Source organism: Mauremys mutica, chromosome 7 (assembly GCF_020497125.1).
Source record: "Mauremys mutica isolate MM-2020 ecotype Southern chromosome 7, ASM2049712v1, whole genome shotgun sequence".
Taxonomy (NCBI): Eukaryota; Metazoa; Chordata; order Testudines; family Geoemydidae; genus Mauremys; species Mauremys mutica.
The window spans coordinates 127,377,271-127,395,720 of record NC_059078.1 but is presented as its reverse complement, the minus strand read 5'-3'; the positions used below and the strand labels follow the sequence as shown (position 1 = coordinate 127,395,720).

Sequence of the window (18,450 nt, the reverse complement as noted above, 5' to 3'; positions counted from 1 at the left end):
GCATGAGCTTTCGTGGGTGAATACCCACTTCGTCGGTGCAACTTACGTGTCTATCCTGTGGCTGCACAAGGCAGAGATCAGGTGGGGAAACCTCCCCAAAACTGGACACAATACTCCAGATGTGGCCTCACCAGTGCCGAATAGAGGGGAATGATCACTGGCAGTGCTCCTAATGCAGCCCAATATGCTCTTGAGAAGTCACACCCCTGTACTCCACATCACTGCTCTGTGTGGACAAGCCCTTAGATACAAGTCAGCTTTTCCGGTGTTTATCAGATAAGATAAACACCTATTTAATGTTTTTGTGTCCGAGGTGATTTATTGGTCTTCATTGGTTAAAACCTAAAATCAGAAGCCCTAAGTATTTGATGTTTTGTGATGTTGCCTTAGGGCATGTGAAAACTGCCCTGACACCTGCTGCAGGCCTTCGCCAGCTGACTCGGGCAGAAGGCCTGGTTAATTGCAATGTAGACGTTCAGGCTTGGGCTGGAGCCTCAGCTCTAGAGCCCTGCGAGGTGGGAGCTTGAATGTCTACACCGCAATGAAACAGCCCCTTAGCCCAAGCCCCCGAGCCTGGGCCAGCCGGCCTGGGCCAGCCATGGGTGTCTAACTGCAGTGTAGACAGACACTCAGAGGCCTCTGCGTATGTGGCAATGTTAAATGCTAGTGAAATCATAGCTTTGAGTTTCCTGACCTGAGCATGTTAATGCAGGATTTATAATTGAGACATAACAGATTTTTGGCCTTTAATTTCCTTTTGCGGGAGATGGGGGAGGAGCAGGCGAAGAAACCCCCACAGTCACATGCACACATGAGAGTCAGCGTGCTCCACACCGCACTAGGCTTGCTCAGTTGCAGTGGGAAGCCGTAGGATCAGACTGGCAGCCTGTGGTACTGGCCAGGTCCTTTGGCTGCCTGCGTCAAGGGAAGCAGGGAGATTGGAGTGCTCTGCACAAGAGGATGGGTGACTGTGTGGGGATATTGCTGCAGTCACACATGTGCATATCTGGATATCGACGCCTGCTTGAGTCAAAGAGACAAATGCACAGTCCGTATAATGAGGTCACTGAGTATTGACATAAATCCTCTGACTACTGCAGATGCTTTTATAGCTCCACATGCTCGACTTCTCATAGTCTGAGTTACGTACTGGCTTGCAGACTAAAGCATGCTGAGAGACCGAGCAAGCCGAGGAGAATCAGAGCCTGCCCAATGGGTCAGCCATCCGTGTGCCTGCCCCCGATTTCATGGGCCCTTCTGATTGCATCCATAGACACCATTTTTCACAAGTGCCGCCACCTTTCCGCATGCGAATCAGGTCCCTGGATGTCCACTTGGTTTCCACTCTAGCAGGAACTGTCAATTGCATATGGAAAAACAGACTGGGGATGAGGATGTGGCTCCTTATGACCAGGATGAAGCTGTAGTGGCGTTGGGCTGGGATGATGGAGATGGGAGGTCAGCAGCAGATAAACCCAACGGAGGGAGCTGGGAGAAGGTGATGAAGTAACTGAGAGGCTGGGCAGGAGGCACTGGCCACTTGTGGCCCACAACACTGCAGATCACATTGTGATGGAAAGACTGCCATTGTGATGTGGCAGTTACCTGGACAAGTGACCTCAACACAGAGTGGGATGTGTCTTTAGCTTCTTGTAACAAGACTTTGGCATCTGGAAGCAACCACTGGTAGGGCAAGGTCCATGGTCTGGGACCCACACTGCAGAATACGGGGACTCAGCCACGCTCTGATGAGTGTTGTACTGCGCGTCACCATCTCCAGTCCCTTCTGGGAGGCAGATACCCAGCACCAATAAGCCACCAGTCCTCCTGCAGGAGAAGTGCTGATGTCAGTTGTTCAGTTAGAAGTTGCGTTGCCCTTCTTTTGCCTCTGTCAGAATCAATGTTCCACGCTCCGGACAAAGCCATTGCTGCATGAATGCAGATGTCATGTATGGACAGCATTCAGCACGCTCTCACTGCTGTTCCTCAGGACGGCACGCCAGCAGCAGTCTCCCTCTGTAGTGCTTGCAGGAAAGTTCTGCCCTGCCGGAGGTGGTGAACATGCCTCATCTTCCACTTCTCTTGTGCACCGAAAGGCCTGTGCAACCCTTCCAAAACCAGGGTGCCTCATGCTTTGCCCAGCACAGGGTCATGCTAGCAAGCTGCTGGGAGCCAGAGACGTCTACCTAATCTGGGTAAGTTGTAGCAAATTGCTGTCACCCTCAACTTTGAATACAGAGGTGGAGATTTCAGGTACCACATCCAGACTGTTCTGATGGAGATGGAGCATTGCATGCTAGGACCTGTAGTCTTTGTCCATCACATAACACACAGAACAATCCAATGGCTGGAAGCTGAAGCTAAACAAATTCAGACAGGAAATAAGGCAAACATTTTTAACAGTGAGAGTAATTAACCATTGGAACAATTTACCCAGGGTCGAGTGGATTTTCCATCCCTGACCATTTTAAAATCAAGATGGGATGTGTTTCTGAAATATCTGCTCTAAACATTACTTTGGGGCAGGTCTCTGTCCTGTGTTACGCAGGAGGTCAGTCAAGATGATCACAATGGTCCCTTCTGGCCTTGGAATCTGTGACTCTCCATTGAAAATGAAGGCAGGCACAGGTTGCATGGTAGAACTTGCTGGCCACGTCTCGCCTGCAGGTTGTATTTGGCCTCCCCTGTTCTAAATAATTAGTTCATTCTTTCATTTTCAACATCTGGAGTCAGTGGGACAAGAGTGATCTGGAAGCAGGTGAAGGAGGCAGGGATATGGTTTGTATGCAGGTTCAGGGTAGCCAGGTTGGAACTTTGATCTGTTGAGATTCACTTGCTTCTCCTGGGACTCGTATCTCTATCCTGGTGTCTGCTGCTTTTTATCTCCCTCTCTTTGTTGGAGATCTTCTGTGCAGCGTGGGTAGTGCTGCTGAAACATCTAGCACGTAACCACCATGGACTTCACAAGCCTGCCTTCAGCCCCATGGAGTACCTCTCCCTACTGCAGATGGTTTGGAGCAAGCATAGTGCCAGCTCCCTGAGTGCCATTTGACACATGTGGGACAGTGGGCAGCATCTGTTGCTGAGTTAAACTCTTTCACAGGGGAATAAAGAGAGATCTACCTTAATTCCTAGCTCTCCGCCTTCTCCTCCAAGACCCAAATGTGTGACGCACTCAAGCAGCGCTGCAGGGGAGGACGTTGACATGATGTGGGCATCATGCCTTCAGCTTTTAGAAACTTTCCCACGGCCTCCATTGCATGACTCAGCTGTTCTGCTCAGCCGTGCCCAGAGGGAGGAGAATGCTCCAGGTCTATTTTGGCGGAAGGGACTGAATGTCAGGCCTTTCAGAATCTGGTATGGTTCAGAGTTTGAAGCCAGGGCTCCCTGTTGGTACCGTAAATACAAATGGGACTGGGGGGTGGTGTCATGAGAGGAATCACCACCCTGGGAAGTTAATTAGTCACTGCACCTGCTGCTGACCATCCTTTCCCACCAATTACCTGCCCTGAGCTTTGTTATTCAGTTACACCGGAAGCCTGTGGGCTTGTCTGCACTGGAGTGTTAGCTCGAGGTGTAGCTTAGCTCAGCTCCTGTCCACACACGCGTCTCTAGCCCGAGCTAAGGGGGCTTTAAGCGCAAGCTGATTGGCCCATCAAGGGGTCTGGGTGCAGCTGAAGTGCTGCTGATACTCAAGCTAGTAATGCAGTGGGGAACGCAGCTCGTGCTAGCAGAGAGCACCTTTCTGTGATGCGTTTGCATGGCAGCAGGTTAAGGTGGTTGGAGAGAAATGGCTGATTGGTCCTGACATCTGTTTGTTTTTAAACTTCAGGAAGCAAATCGTGCTTGGGAGAGGGGATGGGGCCTTTGGTTTTGTTAACCTTGCATGTTCTCTGGGAAGTTGTAGAGTTTTCTGTGTGTTTTGTGAGCTCCCTATGGCATCTCTAAACCGTGTTGTGGTAGAACATACTCTGAAGGGGTAGGTTAGCCTCTTGTGTGAGAGCAAAGCTCCTGGAGCGCGGATCTCTGTGGGGGAGCCGCTTGTTTCTCATAACTCTCAGGACTCTGTCCAGTCCAGGTGCTCACCTGAAGAATCAAACTCCAAGGCATCTGACAGCTGCTGCAGCACTTCTTGTTACCAGCCACAGAATAGGATCCAGCAGAGGGTTAAAGAAGACTCTTAAAGGTGCAGCTACCTTCTTTCAGCAGTGTTTGGTGTCCATACCCATGTAGCCACCCTAGCATGGGTGTAAGTAGCAGTGTAGATGGTGAAGGGTGTGGGTATGTGCCCGAGTACCTGTCCTACAAGGCTCGCTACTCACCCGAGCCGGCCTCCCTGCTGCACTGCTGCTTTTAGCATTGTACTGTCCTGCTGCTGGAGTCCTTCCCTGACCCAGGAAAAGATGTTGGCAGCGGTGGGAGGCTTTGGTACTGGGGAGAGGCTCCGGCACTGGGGGAGGGGCAGCGGGGAGAGGCTCTGGCACGGGGTGGGGGGTCGCAGAGGGGAGAGGCTCTGGCACGGGGTGGGGGGTCGCAGAGGGGAGAGGCTCTGGCACTGGGCGGGGGGGGTCGCAGAGGGGTGAGGCTCTGGCAGCTCCGAAGACTCAGTAGGTTTGGATCAGGCCCTAGGGGAGCAAATGAGGCCACCTCTTGTTCTGCTAAAGCCTCCGAGCCCCTTAGCCACCATGTTAGCCACTGCGGTGGAAATATCCGAGATAGGTGGCAGCCGCCTTAATGCACAGCCCTCCTGTGGTAAGTCTGCTCGGCTGCTGCCAGTCCTGCCCGCTGGTAACACGGAGCTGATTCTAGCTGGCAGGCGCCACCCAGAAGCAGGAACGCAAAGGGAGCCGCTCTGCTTATGACAGTGCATGACAATGCACAAACGAAGCCTTGAGGTGCAGTCACAATTCCCAGCCTAGAAGGAATTCAGGCATTGTAGAGCCCTCCCAGCCACCAACACTGAACCACTGAGCTGGACACAGACCTGCGCAGATTAAAGCCCTGGGCTTTGGTTACAGCGTCCCCCGAGGATCGACACGCTAGGGTGGAGTTCTAGCATCCAGGGCCCTCCACGGAAAGCACAAAACTCCCACTTCAAACCGCTACTGGACCTGTAAAGTCAAGCATCCCAGTTCATCTCGGCTGGTGGGGAAATTCCTGAGGCTGCGCTTTGGGGAGGCATTTGCCCAGTGCCTTCAGCCAGCCGAGAACTGCGGGGGTCTGGGCTAGCCACTCGCAGAAGCGTGGCAGCAGGCGTGAAGTGCTTTGTTAGCTCCGTGTAACAGCTGATCACGGGCTGTGACCTCGAGTTGGGACTAGCCATCACGCAGTCCTGACCCATCATCAGCCAGTCAGATTCCTGCTTTCGTAAAGCCTCTCGCGTCTTAGGCTGAGCTAGAGACAGGTGGGTGAAACCGCTGGCCCAAAGCTCCTAGTCGGGTTGTATCTCTGAGTAGGGCCACTTTGTGCACACTCGTGCTTGGTAGGAAAAGCTGAGTTGCTTTGGAAGAAGTGGCCAACTAGTGTAACTTGCTCTTCGAAAGTGTGTTAAACAAGTTTTAAAGTTCCTCTCAGTGCATCTGTCGTTCTGCTCATGCTAACGAGACTGAGAGGAATTGCAGCAGAGCATCGGGAAATACACAGTTTAAAAAAAACTATAAAGACAAAAATGGTTGTGCAAAGAAAACGTCCAGTTGACCCAGTATAAATGAGTGGTTTTAAAATCTGGAAAAAAGCAGCCGAGATATTAATCCCTTAAATCCTTTTAGTGAGTGACTTCTGCTTGTCATCTAATCCCTATGAAACATGGAAAACACAGAGCCAAGGCTGTTCTCTACGCTTTGTAATAAGAGGAAATTAACCAGACCAAGTGAATGCAATAAATAAACGGATTGGCAACAATAAGGAGCTGTGTATGCACTGTATCTAATTGCTTTTTTATATTAAGACTTCCTCTAACTTCTTGGAAGAAGCAGGTTTGTTGGCTGCATATGCAAAAACATTCTAAAAATACCCCAGTGGGGCTTTGAACCTGCGTGTTCAAAGATCATTGTGTTCATCACCTTCTATTGCTTCAGACAGTTTCTAATGGGGCCGCTGCTCAGCGAGGCTGAATTTATGCAGCTGAGATTCATGGTGAAATTGAAGACGCCTCAGAATCACGGAGTAAATCAAATCTCATTTCCCTGTGTGTGAAGACGTGGGCTGTGTGGCTCCCCCCCACCCCCCTACTGCTCAGCAATTTTCAGATTGCTCTGTTTTTATCCTGCCAGGTCAGAACCACCTTCCTTCTCAGAGTGCCTGGCACTTTGCTGAGCCGCCTTCAAAATCCAGTCCGAGATAATAGCTTTGCGAACGTTTGATGTCTCACAGGCGCTTGGGAGCACTAAATCCTCACAGGGATTTTCAGGCTATGGTGCAAAGTGGCCCTCGGAGCTTTGCAGAAAGCCCAGTGGAGGCAGCCTCTAGCACATGGGCCCTGCAGATGCTTATCCAGGATCTGAGGGAAATTGGGATGAAAACGGATGCTTGCTCAGCATCTCCCTGCCCCCGAGAGAGAGAGATCTTCCTTTACTGCACAGAGGTGTCTTGTCCTGCTGCCCAAGGAGACCTGGAGGTGGATCTGCTTGGAGCCAGGCAGCACAGCACAGCACACAGGTGTTCCAGAGCCTGGGCCGCAACCCGAGATTTCCCCACTTTGCAGCTCAGGGCACTGCCACTAGCCCATCTGTAGGGCCGAAGGGAAGGGTCCTTTGAATTCAAAGCCCAAGCTTTTTATTCTCTGCATCCTTTAGGAGAGACTGGATGTAGCACAGCAAGGAGTCCCCTTTTCCTGGAATGCCAGGCATGCAGCCTACGGAATAATCTCATCTGGCCCATCAGCAGTGAAACCCCTTGGCACCGGCCTCCCTGTCCAGCCAGAATCGGAAGCCAGGCAGATAGATGTGTCCCTTTCTCAAGGAGATACCTCGTCTCTGACAGCAGGGAGACACTGCCTTGGTCAACCGTAACGAGCCTATTTGTAGGTGTTTGTAGGGCGTCCACCACTGAACCTGAGGGGAAAGAAGCTGCTGGAAGACCTGGAACTAGAAGCTGACGTGCTGAATCCCAGGCCTGTGCCACAACCCTGGCACCAGCCGTCCTCTCTGTGTAAGTGCAAGTATCCTAATTCCGCATGGAGCCAATCCTGCCCCGAGCACCTGGTCTGGTGGCTGGAAACCCACCCAGTCAGCTGTTAGCAGCAACTAGAAAACTGCTCGCAGCCCTACCCACACAGTGCACTACCGCTGAGCAAACGTCCTGCCTGGGCCCTGGATTTGAACCCAGCTCTCTCTGGGGATCGGGGGCAGCAGCACAAGGCAGCTGAATCTCTTAGCTGGAGCTTTCCTTAGCTCCCTTGAAGGTGTGCAGAGAGCACAAGGACTCGTCTGCCCCTTGCTTGGCAGTTTGGCGAGACTGGTACTGCAGCTGGGATGCAGCTGGTAGATAAAAGCCTCCCCTGGAACAGGACACCTGGAACAGCCTGTCACGTTCAGCACTTCGTTGAATTGAAGCACAGTGGGGAAATCCGAAAGGCCGGGCCCGTCCATAGCTGTGTGCGCTGTGTTCTCAGGGCTTGGCAGAACTGCGAGTGCTGGAACACACCTCGCCCTGAGAAACACTCGCAATGGCCCCAGCTGGAGAGAAGAGTTCAGAGCTTCAAACCGTGCTGTAGCTTGGAGAGCTTTGCACACCTGCCATCACCGTGGTGTCTGGCCGCCTTCCGCAGGAACTAAGTCACCGGGGGACTCCGGCACCTCCCCTTTTGGGGAAGAGCTCTGCTGCTGCAGGGCCGGGGCTGGAGATTGGCTTTGTGTGTGTGGTCTTCAGGTTTTATTCATTTACTTTTGTAGGTTGATTTGTTTCAGGGGCCGTTGGTGCGTGTGGTTGTTTGTCTTTTGAGAGCGAGTCGCACAAACGGGGGGTCTGGTGTGAGCGGCTCCGTGCTTCTGTCAGAGATGGACAAGACCAGAAAGTGCACGAGCAATATACAGATTTTGGTGAAACGTGCAGTGGCCAACGTTTGCAGTTCGGCATTTTCTGGCTGTTCACCCCTGATCCTGCAGAGACTGAACACGTTTAATTCCACTCCCGTGAGTTGCTGCATTGAAGCCAGTGGGGCTAACGACTCCTGAAGAGTCAAACCTGTGCTCAAGGGTTTGCAGGCCCGGGGCTTAGCCTATGTTCTTCGGAGCAGGGGCAGTGTCCTCCCTAGGGCTGGCATGCAGGGAGCACCCTGGGCACCGCTGCAGGCCAGTGGGATTTCAATGCGCTGAGCTGGATTTCGGTCCGTGAGTCCCGCTGACCATACTGGGTGTCCTGCTGCCCAGGGGATGACTCAGCAGGCAGCCAGCAGGGATTTCAGCAGCATCAGTATCTCTCGTTCACACCTGTGAAGAGGAGCCCCTCTGAGTCGTGCATGTGGCTTGTCTGTGTCACCATGCATCTCCGCACTGTTACCCCCGTCCCCTCTGCTTCTTACAGCTACAGATGGATCTTGTCTTAGCGTACAAACTCTTGGGGTTAGCAGCCAGCGTGACAGGGCCCAGATGTTGGTTGTAGCCTCGGACTGTGGTAGATAGAAATAATAAATGACAGTGTTACACAGACTGTATGGCTGCTGTCCCTGGCCACTTGTCTATATGCCAATGACCCGCTGGACCCGGGGGCGGGGGGAGATCTTCCAACCCACCTTTGGGTGTAGACCCGTACATTGACCAAGTGTGGCATGGAGTTTTCACCTTCCCCTTTTGTCAGCCACAGCTGGATTTAAGCTATGGAACTAGATGGACCATTGGTCCCTTGCCATATGGCAGCGTTACCTTCCCCTCCAAGGATCAGTGCCACCTAACAAGTCACTATCAGTGGCTTCACGTCTGGGGCTGGCTCCAGGAAGGTGTCGTAGTTCTCACCTGCCCTCTCCATTCTTGGACAAGGAGAATCCACTCGTGACCCCTTACCCTGATGCTGCCTCTCCCAACCTCTTAGTCCACAGCTGGAATTACATCACTTGTGCTTCAGAGACAGGAGAGCAATGGGAACAGCACTTGCTCCCTTTTCATCCAAGAATGGGAAAAATCCTTGTCATTCCATCTCAGCTAACCCCACAGCGGGAGCCCCAACGTGTCCGTCAGGCCGTGCGTTCTGCACCAGGGCAGCGCACTGGGCAGCCTGTCTGGTAGACTTGGCCTGATGTCGTCAGGATGCTTGTGAAAGCTGTGACCCTCCCAGGTTCGTTAGTCCGTGGTCGCTTTCTCTGCCATTCAACTCAGCATAGAGCCCAGCGTCGGCATCAAATAGACTCCAGCGCAGAGGACTCCAGACCCAGAATAGGATCCATTCTTGCTGGCCACAAGCAACCTTCACAAAGAGCTTGGATTGCAACAGTCACTCTCAGCATGAGCTTATCACTTCTTCATCCTCCGAGAGCGCGGCCGGGGAGGGAACTTAACCTGCTCCCCTCTGGTTGTGACTGGAAATTGTCCGCTTTGTAGGGCTTGTTCTTTCAAGCTCTCAGATCTCTGGATAACTTGAATAAACACCCAAACGCCTGTAAGTCAGCTAAGGCCAACAGAGCAGCTCAGCGTTGGAGGGGAGAAGGGACATGAAATTTCCCTCCTTGATGTTGCTGGTAACTTTCTTTTATCTAACTTCAAACCATTTTCCCTCATGTGGAGACGAGCCAGGCCCCGATTTCAGTGCAGCTCTGATCTGAATTTGTAAAAATCTGTTCCCCATGAAGGGGAGGGTCATGGGGATTTGGGGAGGGGGCTTCTTTCCTTGAATGAATGTGTATGTTGGGCCTGGAACCCGGGGCACGGTAACAAGTGTGGTGTCTGGTGGAACGCCCAGAGCCTAGCCAAATGGGGAAGGACCAAAGTGTTAGGGGAAGACGTTTAATACCCAAGCCTCCGAATTACAAAGAGAGAGCTCGGGAAAGCAGCGTGTCCTGGAGCTGGGACTCAGAGAACATTCATTAATGAATGCAAGCAAAGGGTACCACTGCACCTGTATTTCTCCCTTGTGCACCACCGAGGTTCCTGGCTCCTCAGCTGTCACCTCTCTTGGGCGGAGACCTGCTCCTCTCTCCCTGCTGCGTGGGGGTTTTCCAGGCCGCTCCGTTTCCTGCCTACACTTGGAGCTCCCCAGCAAGCCTCATGGCCTAGCCAGCCAGCCTTTGCACTTTGCGTACCCTTCGAAGGCTATGAACAAGATAATTGCCCATGCTCATAAGCTACCATGCAGCCCTGTCTCAGCAGGCACATGTATTCTTCAGGTGAAAGCATTACGGAGAAAACAGTTAAAACAATAAAAGAACCTACACGCAGCTAATAAGCTCACCAGAGATCGCCCCCTACTCCAGCAAGGGCTCTGGCAGGAGTCAGTCCGTCAGCGCCCCCCACGGGGTTTGTCTGCTCACAAGTTCATAGCTGCTTTTTCTCAGAACAAGAAGCCATGCGCATAGGTTAGCCTTCCTTTTGTACACGTGTCTCTGCTATGCAGAGACCGGGTCTAGGCAAGCGGCCGGACCGTAGTTCTCTCCTTGGGGCGTAGCTTCAAAGGGGTCAGTCGGGAAATGGGAATTGCATTGACATCCCCCCAGGGATTTCTAGGAACCCCACGTGACTTTGTCTCCAAAGTTCCTCCTACGCTGGCACATCATTTAAAACAGTCCTTTGACTCTCATGCCTCCCAGGGTTCCCACTGAGAAGCTGGCACCCCACAGTAATACATAAACTTTGCATTTATAATACAATGGGCTGCAAAGCTCGTTCATCTGAATTCAATGAGGTCTCCCAAGGAGACGGTGGGAAGTTGCTGGCTCTGACCCAATCCCTTGATAGGAGCGGGAAACGCTGGCCCGCCGGCAGCAGACTGCTCAGGGGATGAACAGGTGCAGACCTAGCCACAGGATTCCTGTCCCCTTCGCCTGACACCGCTCCAGCCCCACGCCCAGCTGCTCTCCTTTGAGTGCTGCTGCTGCTTAGCATTTGGGCTGGGATGAGTTTTTAACAGCTGCAATGTCCTCTCTGTAGGAACTCAATGGGAGAATAGGTCTCTTCCATTGCTGCCTGCCTGTGCGATTCTGCTGTGTGCTGTGAGTGCTATTCTACTGTTACAGCAGCATCCCCGCCCTCGGCCCGTTGCGAGCGCAAGGACGAGGGAGCAGTGACACGCGAAGGGGCTGGGGGTGGGGAATGACATCAGCAAACTTGCAATTAGCTGCTGGCATGTTGACGAGGTAGGAAAATAGCCCATCAGTATAAAGCCCTTGGCTCCCCTCATCCCATTTTGAAAGGAGCCCAAGATCAGACACTTCCGTGAAGCAGCCACAGTAAGTTCTGCATGTGGCCCGGCGTCGGCGCATGCCAGGTTGGCATTCGGTCCCCTTAGTGCAGCTCGTCCCTAAATGGGGGGGAACGAGGATGAGCCGTGCAGAGCTGGTGACGTTCAGGGACGAGGCCTGGGCTTGGCCCAGTCACACTTGGCCTGGACATGCAGAAGCTGTTAAAAATGTGCTGAGCGGGTGTTTGTTTTTATTTAACTTCTAATTATTTAGCTCTGTGCTTTGTCTTTGGCCCTTCCGGGAATTAATTCCAGTGGAGGCTCCAGCCTGCATCAGCAATTTTGAAGTTGCTGTACAAAGCCGCGTGATGTGAGTTTGTTAAGTTCTTTTCCATATTAATTGGAACATGCTCTTGTAAAATGAGCTGGTGCTTTATCATGGCCAGGCGGTCTAATCGCTCTCGTTACAGTGGCAGCAGCCTTTCTGTTATCCATCTCCGTTCCCAGGAAAAGCCCCTGGAGGCTAGTTGGGGTGTGAGTCGCTGTGGAAAAGGGGGTGTTTTGTGCCAAATATGGACTACGTTGGGCGAGTCATTTTGGAGACAGGAGTGTAAAAAATCCAACTGCTTTTCCCCCAATTGGAAATTCCTCACACTTTTTGGTCTCACAGCCAGCAATCCTAGCAGCTTTGCCGGTTGTGTTTTAGCCACTGCAGGAGTCCAACGGGACCGGAGAAGGGGGATTCCTTGTGCCCGTGGACGAGGCACATTCCAGCCTATATAAAATACCAGAAGCAGCAAAATCGGGGACAGTAACTACTCAGGCTCAGGGCTGGTGCAAGGATGTTTCACGCCCTAGGTGAAACTTCCACCTTGCGCCCTCCGTGCCCCCGCCCTGAGCCCCCCCGCAGCAGCTCCCCACCCCGCCCTGAGGCGCCCCACCTTGCGGCAGCTCCCTACTCCCCACCCTCTGCCCTGAGGCACCCCCCCACCCCTGCTCCACGCACGAGCACCCCGAGCACGCCGTGGCCGCTTCACTTCTCGCGCCAATCAGCTTAGGCACCGCAAGCCTGGGAGGCGGGAGAAGTGAAGCAGCCACGGTGTGCTCGGGGAGGAGGCAGGGGTGAGCTGGGGCGGGGAGTTCCCCTGCGTGCCGCCCCCCCCCTTACTTGCTGCAGGCGGCCCTCCCCGTGCTCCCCTGCCCCAGCTCCCTCCGCCTAAATGCCGGTGGCGACTGGGGTGGCCGAAGATCTGGTCGCTGCCGAAGAAAATGGCGCCCCCAAAGGCGGTCACCTAAATGGTTGCACCAGCCCTGCTCAGGCTCTCCCATCTCCCTCCTGTGCCATGCTGGTGCAATTGCACCATCATAAACTCGCCCTCCCCCCAGGCAGTAAGCATGGCGCCCTGCGGCCTGGCCTCTCCTACTCACGTGGGCCCAGCGTGCACGATCTAGACGGCACCCCGTGGGCAGTGAGGCTGGGGGAGAGGGGGCTGTATTTCAAGCTGGGGGGTTTTATCCTTGTGCGGGTTGCAGGTTCCCTGTGCAGAGAGTTTTCGTCGGTTAGGCCTGGAAACGCTCTCGTGCGGTGCAGGCGTGGGTGGCTGACTGGGTTCATGGTGCTCGACCGTAACTGATTAGAAAGGCAGCCTTGAAAGACCCGCTTTTCCTCTTTTCTTCCCCTCCACACTGCATGTGTCCGGGCAGTGACCTCAGCCCCGGTGTGGGAAGCACGTGGCAGTGTGGGGAGGGGATGTATTCCTCGGTCTCACTAGCTCTGCGAGCCCGACGGCAGAGCCTGTTGAGACGGGGGCAGTCGGGGCATGCTGGGAGAATACCTATTGGCAAATGAACGTAAGGCAAAATATGGGTGGTTCTGTGTGAAGAACGAACCAATGTCTCGAAAAGAAGCCAGTTGCTTCCCTCCTTCGAGTGGCTGCAGATGCATGGGCGTCAGCCGTTTTACACAGCAGCCGTGCCGCGCACAAGGCAGGAGGCAGGTTCCCGCAAAGAGCCTGATGATTTTAGGCTCCGAAAGACTAGGAAGTGAACAGGTGTTTAAAATAATCTTGCTCCACTGTGCGTAGGGGTGTGGGATTGGAGGAGTTCTCTGGGGAGCCAGTTCCCACCTGGGCTGCTAGTTGTGTTACCCAGCTGGTGGTGGCTCTAGCAATGAGGGCTGCTGGGTACCAGCTGCCTGTGGATCGAGGCACTAGCATCTTTCCCCTGCAGGGAAGATTTTGTTAGCTAGAATCATGCAGAAAGCTGCAAAAAGCGATTGCCAGTCAGAGCAGCATCTTAAGGTTTTTTTCATAGAATATTAGGGTTGGAAGAGACCTCAGGAGGTCATCTAGTCCAACCCCCTGCTCAAAGCAAGACCAACCCCAACTAAATCATCCCAGCCAGGGCTTTGTCAAGCCTGACCTTAAAAACCTCTAAGGAAGGAGATTCCACCACCTCCCTAGGGAACCCATTCCAGTGCTTCACCATCCTACTAGTGAAATAGTGTTTCCTAATATCCAACCTAAACCTCCTCCACTGCAACTTGAGACCATTGCTCCTTGTTCTGTCATCTGCCACCACTGAGAACAGTCTAGATCCATCCTCTCTGGAACCCCCCTTCAGGTAGCTGAAAGCAGCTATCAAATCCTCCCTCACTCTTCTCTTCTGCAGACTAAACAAGCCCAGTTCCCTCAGCCTCTCCCCATAAGTCATGTGCTCCAGCCCCCTGATCATTTTTGTTGCCCTCCCCGGGACTCTCTCCAATTTGTCCACATCCCATCTGTAGTGGGGGACACAATACTCCAGGTGTGGCCTCACCAGTGCCGAATAGAGGGGAATGATCACATCCCTCGATCTGCTGGCAGCACTCCTACTAATACAACCCAATATGCCGTTGGCCTTCTTGGCAACAAGGGCCCACTGCTGACTCATATCCAGCTTCTCGTCCACTGTAACCCCCAGGTCCTTTTCTGCAGAACTGCTGCTTAGCCAGTCGGCTAAGAGGTTAGGATTTGGGATGCTACCAGAGAGCCAACATTTTGTTAGTCTCATGTGTACATGCCTGCACACACAAGTACAGAGTGGGATGAAACATGAATGCTGCTCTGGGATCTCCATAAAGCAGCGTCTGAGCGTGAGGTGGGGCAGAGAGCTAACTCTGACGGCAAGTTTTCCTCTCCATCAGGCTGGCACAGCTCCAGTGAGTTCAGGGGCCTGGCGCTGGTGTATGTGAGAGGCGAGTGCAGCCCAGAGCGTTAATCGATAGTCACAAGTGAGAAGGATTCAGCAGCCCTAGTTTTCCGTGTACAGGACCGGGTCTGTATTTCTCCTGCTCCAGCACGCTGAGCCTTTCAGCCCTTTAATGGTGATGAACAAAGCAGAAAGCCTGGATGTGTCCTGCCTAAAGAGCAAGGAAGGCTAAAAAGATTGAAGTTGTGTCTATATTTTTACCTCGGCAATCTGAGCCATATCAAGTCTTGTCTGTTCTGTTCCTTGCTGAGGGTCTGTCTCGTTGGAAGACCGAAGATCTAGAGTGGGAGCTTTCTCAGCTCTTACTCGACACTGTAGGTGTCTTTTTGTCAACTGTGTAATTCAACAGCTGTTAAACAAAACAAGTCTGAACCCAGCTACAGAGCCCCTCCCCTCTCCGTTGTTCACTTGCCAGGTATGTGTAACGTTCTCATCCTGCCACTTCTCCAGCCTTCCATCCCGGCTTCCAGGAAGACCAGCTCAGACAGGTCCTGATTGGCTAATGTACAAAACCAAGGAGAGAGAATATAAGAAAAAGAGCCTTCTGGAGCCAACCGAAGGAGGCAGAAAAGGACCCACCGCAAGTTTTCCCCTTTTGCTGGGCGCCCTTAAGGCGCAGAGGGTGGCTCTGCTGTGGTTTCCTTGAGCAGCAGTCTGTGGGCTGCAGGCAGGATGCACCAGTGACAGACATAGGACACAAGCTTCTGCTGTGCAGGGTGTGAGGAGTTGGGGCTGTATCTGTACAGGCTGTGGATTCTGATGAATAATGGGAAGTTCTGTTATGAACATTTGCTGTGTCGTGAGTGCCTACGTATCTGTGGACCCTCCATTCTGAGGAGTCCTGTAGTAGGTACGCACCAGAGAGAGACACTAGAAGGTGCTTGGGATTTAACGACCCTATACAGGTGCAAACATCTGGGACACTGGATGAGCAGCATCCTTAGAAAACCACTTTAGCCGATTCCTCTGAAGGGTGGGAGCTGGTAGGAGCAGTGGAAACTTAGCAGGAGTCGAACAAAAGCGGCCACGTGACTGGGGGGGGGGTTAAAGAATCACAGGAATGGGGGCCAGACAAGAAAAGGGAAGTGTGGGGTCGGGAGACAGCAAGGTCCCAGGAGCTGGGTGAGGGGCCTCATGGGCAGTGCAGTCCTGCCCACGTGGCTCCAAGGACTCTGGACAGCCCAGCCCAGAGAGCTCCCTGGAGTGATGCAGGAAGGGAGGCAGGGACGTGTGCCAGATGTACAGCACAGATCACAGAACAATGCACGTGACTGAGTATGAAAGAGCAGAACGGTGTTAGGCTGTGCAACATGTGTGTGACGACTGCCTCACAGCCCTGCCTGCCCCGAGCGCCTCACCAGGAAACCAAACGCTTCCCATCTTTTGCGGGAAGGGTGTGTTGAGTCACTGGGGTGTCTCGGGGGCCAGTGCTGGTCCTGGAAGCCTACGGCAGGTGGGCTGAGGAGCCCCACTCTGAGAAGGTGGAACAGATGGAGAGTCAGTGCCCAGGAAATGTGCCAGAGGCGCCAAGAGAGAAACCAGTGATGCAGCCTGCTGAGACTCCTGCAGCTTCACACGCCCTCAGGGATCCAGAGCAAAGAGGGTTTTATTCCCCTCCCAGCCGTGGGAATAGGTAGCAGGAAGCGGGTGCTCGCTAGGGTCTGTGAGGCAGGGGAGGTGCATCTTAACGGCGCCTAAAGAAACTGTAGAAAGGTTTCCCTGCTGCCTTTCAAGCCTTCCCCTTTGATACCTTTAATACCTGGCCTTCCTTTCAACCCTTCCCCAATGCCCAGTCTGTCAGCGCCTCTTGAGAGTGCACGAAGCCAGCTCAGGCATGGCAAGCAGTAATCTTGCTAACAATTCCCTTCCATCACAGGTTATGAAGGGAAGCCATCTGTAAATGGGTTTCTCTCTGAGACAGCCCACAAAAGGTTTTCTTCCATCGGCAGCGAGCGAGGGAAATTAGCAGGAGATGGAGCGGTTTATTTTTAACTGCACCCCTCTTTCAAAGTTTGAGCTGCTAATTAAAAGGAGAGAGCCGGGGAAGGCTGGCAAACTCCAGTATTTAAATAGGAGATTATCTGATTCTGAAGCTCGCTGCAGTGCGAAGATGGGATCGTGCATTGGTAATACAGCAGGGACTGATGGGCTTATGTGCGGCGCCTTCTGATCCCTCCCTCTACTCCCGTTTGAGCAGCAAGCTGCGTTCTTGGCCTGTTTGTCAGATGCCATGTAAGAGGATTGCCCACGCACTGATCTGCCCAGCTGCAGAGGTTCGGGTTACTGGCTCTTGGCTATTCAAGGAGGCCACTGGGTTGAATGCGATGAAGAGAACTCAGCTCTAAGCTAGCCAGCCATCGTGTGTGCACAATGCACGTTGTCCCCACCGCGTCTGCATGCACGTGCTCACCCCCAGCCTGGGCATAAGCGCACAAAGCAAAATCAAAGAGGAGCCCAAGGAAAGCAGTGGAAACTTAGTGCCCGTGTGAAATGCCCAGCCCTCGAGTGTGCGTCTCCAGCAGGCCCACTCTGCCTGTCGGATGGAGTTTGCCTCCTGTCCGTTGTCAATCTTGGGTGGCTTGGGCTCCTCAGAGTGGCTAGAGGACGGCTCGTGGATTCAGGGAAGCTCTTTTATTGCTTGGAGAAAGGTGTGTTGTGCTGGTACCAGTGCCTGGTACACTCCCAAGGTCAAGTATTCCTCCTCGGAGGCCTGCTCCACTCGCCAGAGCTCATGGCTCCGAAATGCTCGTTATTGTGGCCACAGCCTCTGCACATGTGCACAGAAGGGGCCGATTCATTGGTCGAGGGTTGTTCTGACTGGGGGATTCTTTCCCTCTGCCAGGAAACCCGACACAGGATTGAGAGACGAGGCCACTGGAATTGGGCGGGCGGCGAGCGGACGCTGACAAACCGTTCTGAAGTGGCCTTGCAGAAGGCCGTCGTTTCTCCTTCCCCTTTCCTCCAGGCGTCTGTGACTCAGGCTTAGGCCCCAGGCATGGCGGCTAACCCCTGAGCTGCACCCTAGCCAGCCTCCCCTCCGGCTAGGCACTCCCTGGTCTGCGGCTCTGTGAACGAAAAGGGTTTGGCCAGTGCCGCTGGGAAGCGTCCGTTCCGAATGCCCCCATCGGAGTATCTCAGCGCCATGGATAATGTCTAGGGGGAAACAAGCACTAAAGAATCCGAAATCAGCACAAACTGAAGGGCCTAGTGGCCGTTCAAACGGCCGGGGGGAAAGGACGATATGCCAGACATCCCAAACCGCCCCGACAGACACAGGATTGAGCGAGGTGCATCTCGCCTCCCGGCCGCTGGACGTGTAGGTGGAGCCCTGTAAATCTGCCGCTATCCGCAGACCACGTTCGATCAGATCAGATGCGGATACACGTTTCGTATCCGTGCAGGGCTCTGCTTGTAGCTTTGATCCCTTCTCCCAACCTTTCCTGGCCCTTCTTAGGCTGGCAGCTCTTGGGGGCAAGATGTCTCACTTCCTCGATGTCTACCGCTCCCAGCACAGCAGGCTCCCGATCCTGGGGGTTGGAGCACAAACAGTGTCAATAATGAAGCTCTGACCCCGCTCAGCAGCGAGATCAGACACAGCAGCAGCCTGCGAAGGCCTCGGACAGTGTTCAGAGAGAATTGGTTTGTGTACGTTTTGCCCAGTAGCACAGAGGCCGTGTCTCTTGCTAGGCGATGATCGATATGGTGGGAACGATCACCACTTAACTACCTCCCGAGGGGGATTCGCTAACGGCCGCGCCGCGCTTTGCAGAGCAAGAGCAGTGAGTGGGGCTGTTCTGTGGCTAGAGAAATGAATCGTGCAGGGGTAGAGAGGGGTGTCATGAGCCTGTGCGAGTTTTAGTTGTCAGGAGAGACGAG

General features: G+C 53.5%; 1 protein-coding gene across 4 annotated transcripts in view; it reads left to right on the top strand.

Moving 5' to 3' along the window:
• ARMH3 (armadillo like helical domain containing 3) overlaps nucleotides 1-18,450 on the top strand; it is a 172,897-nt gene that overhangs the window by 145,310 nt on the left and 9,137 nt on the right. The gene's annotated exons all lie outside the window — the stretch shown is intronic.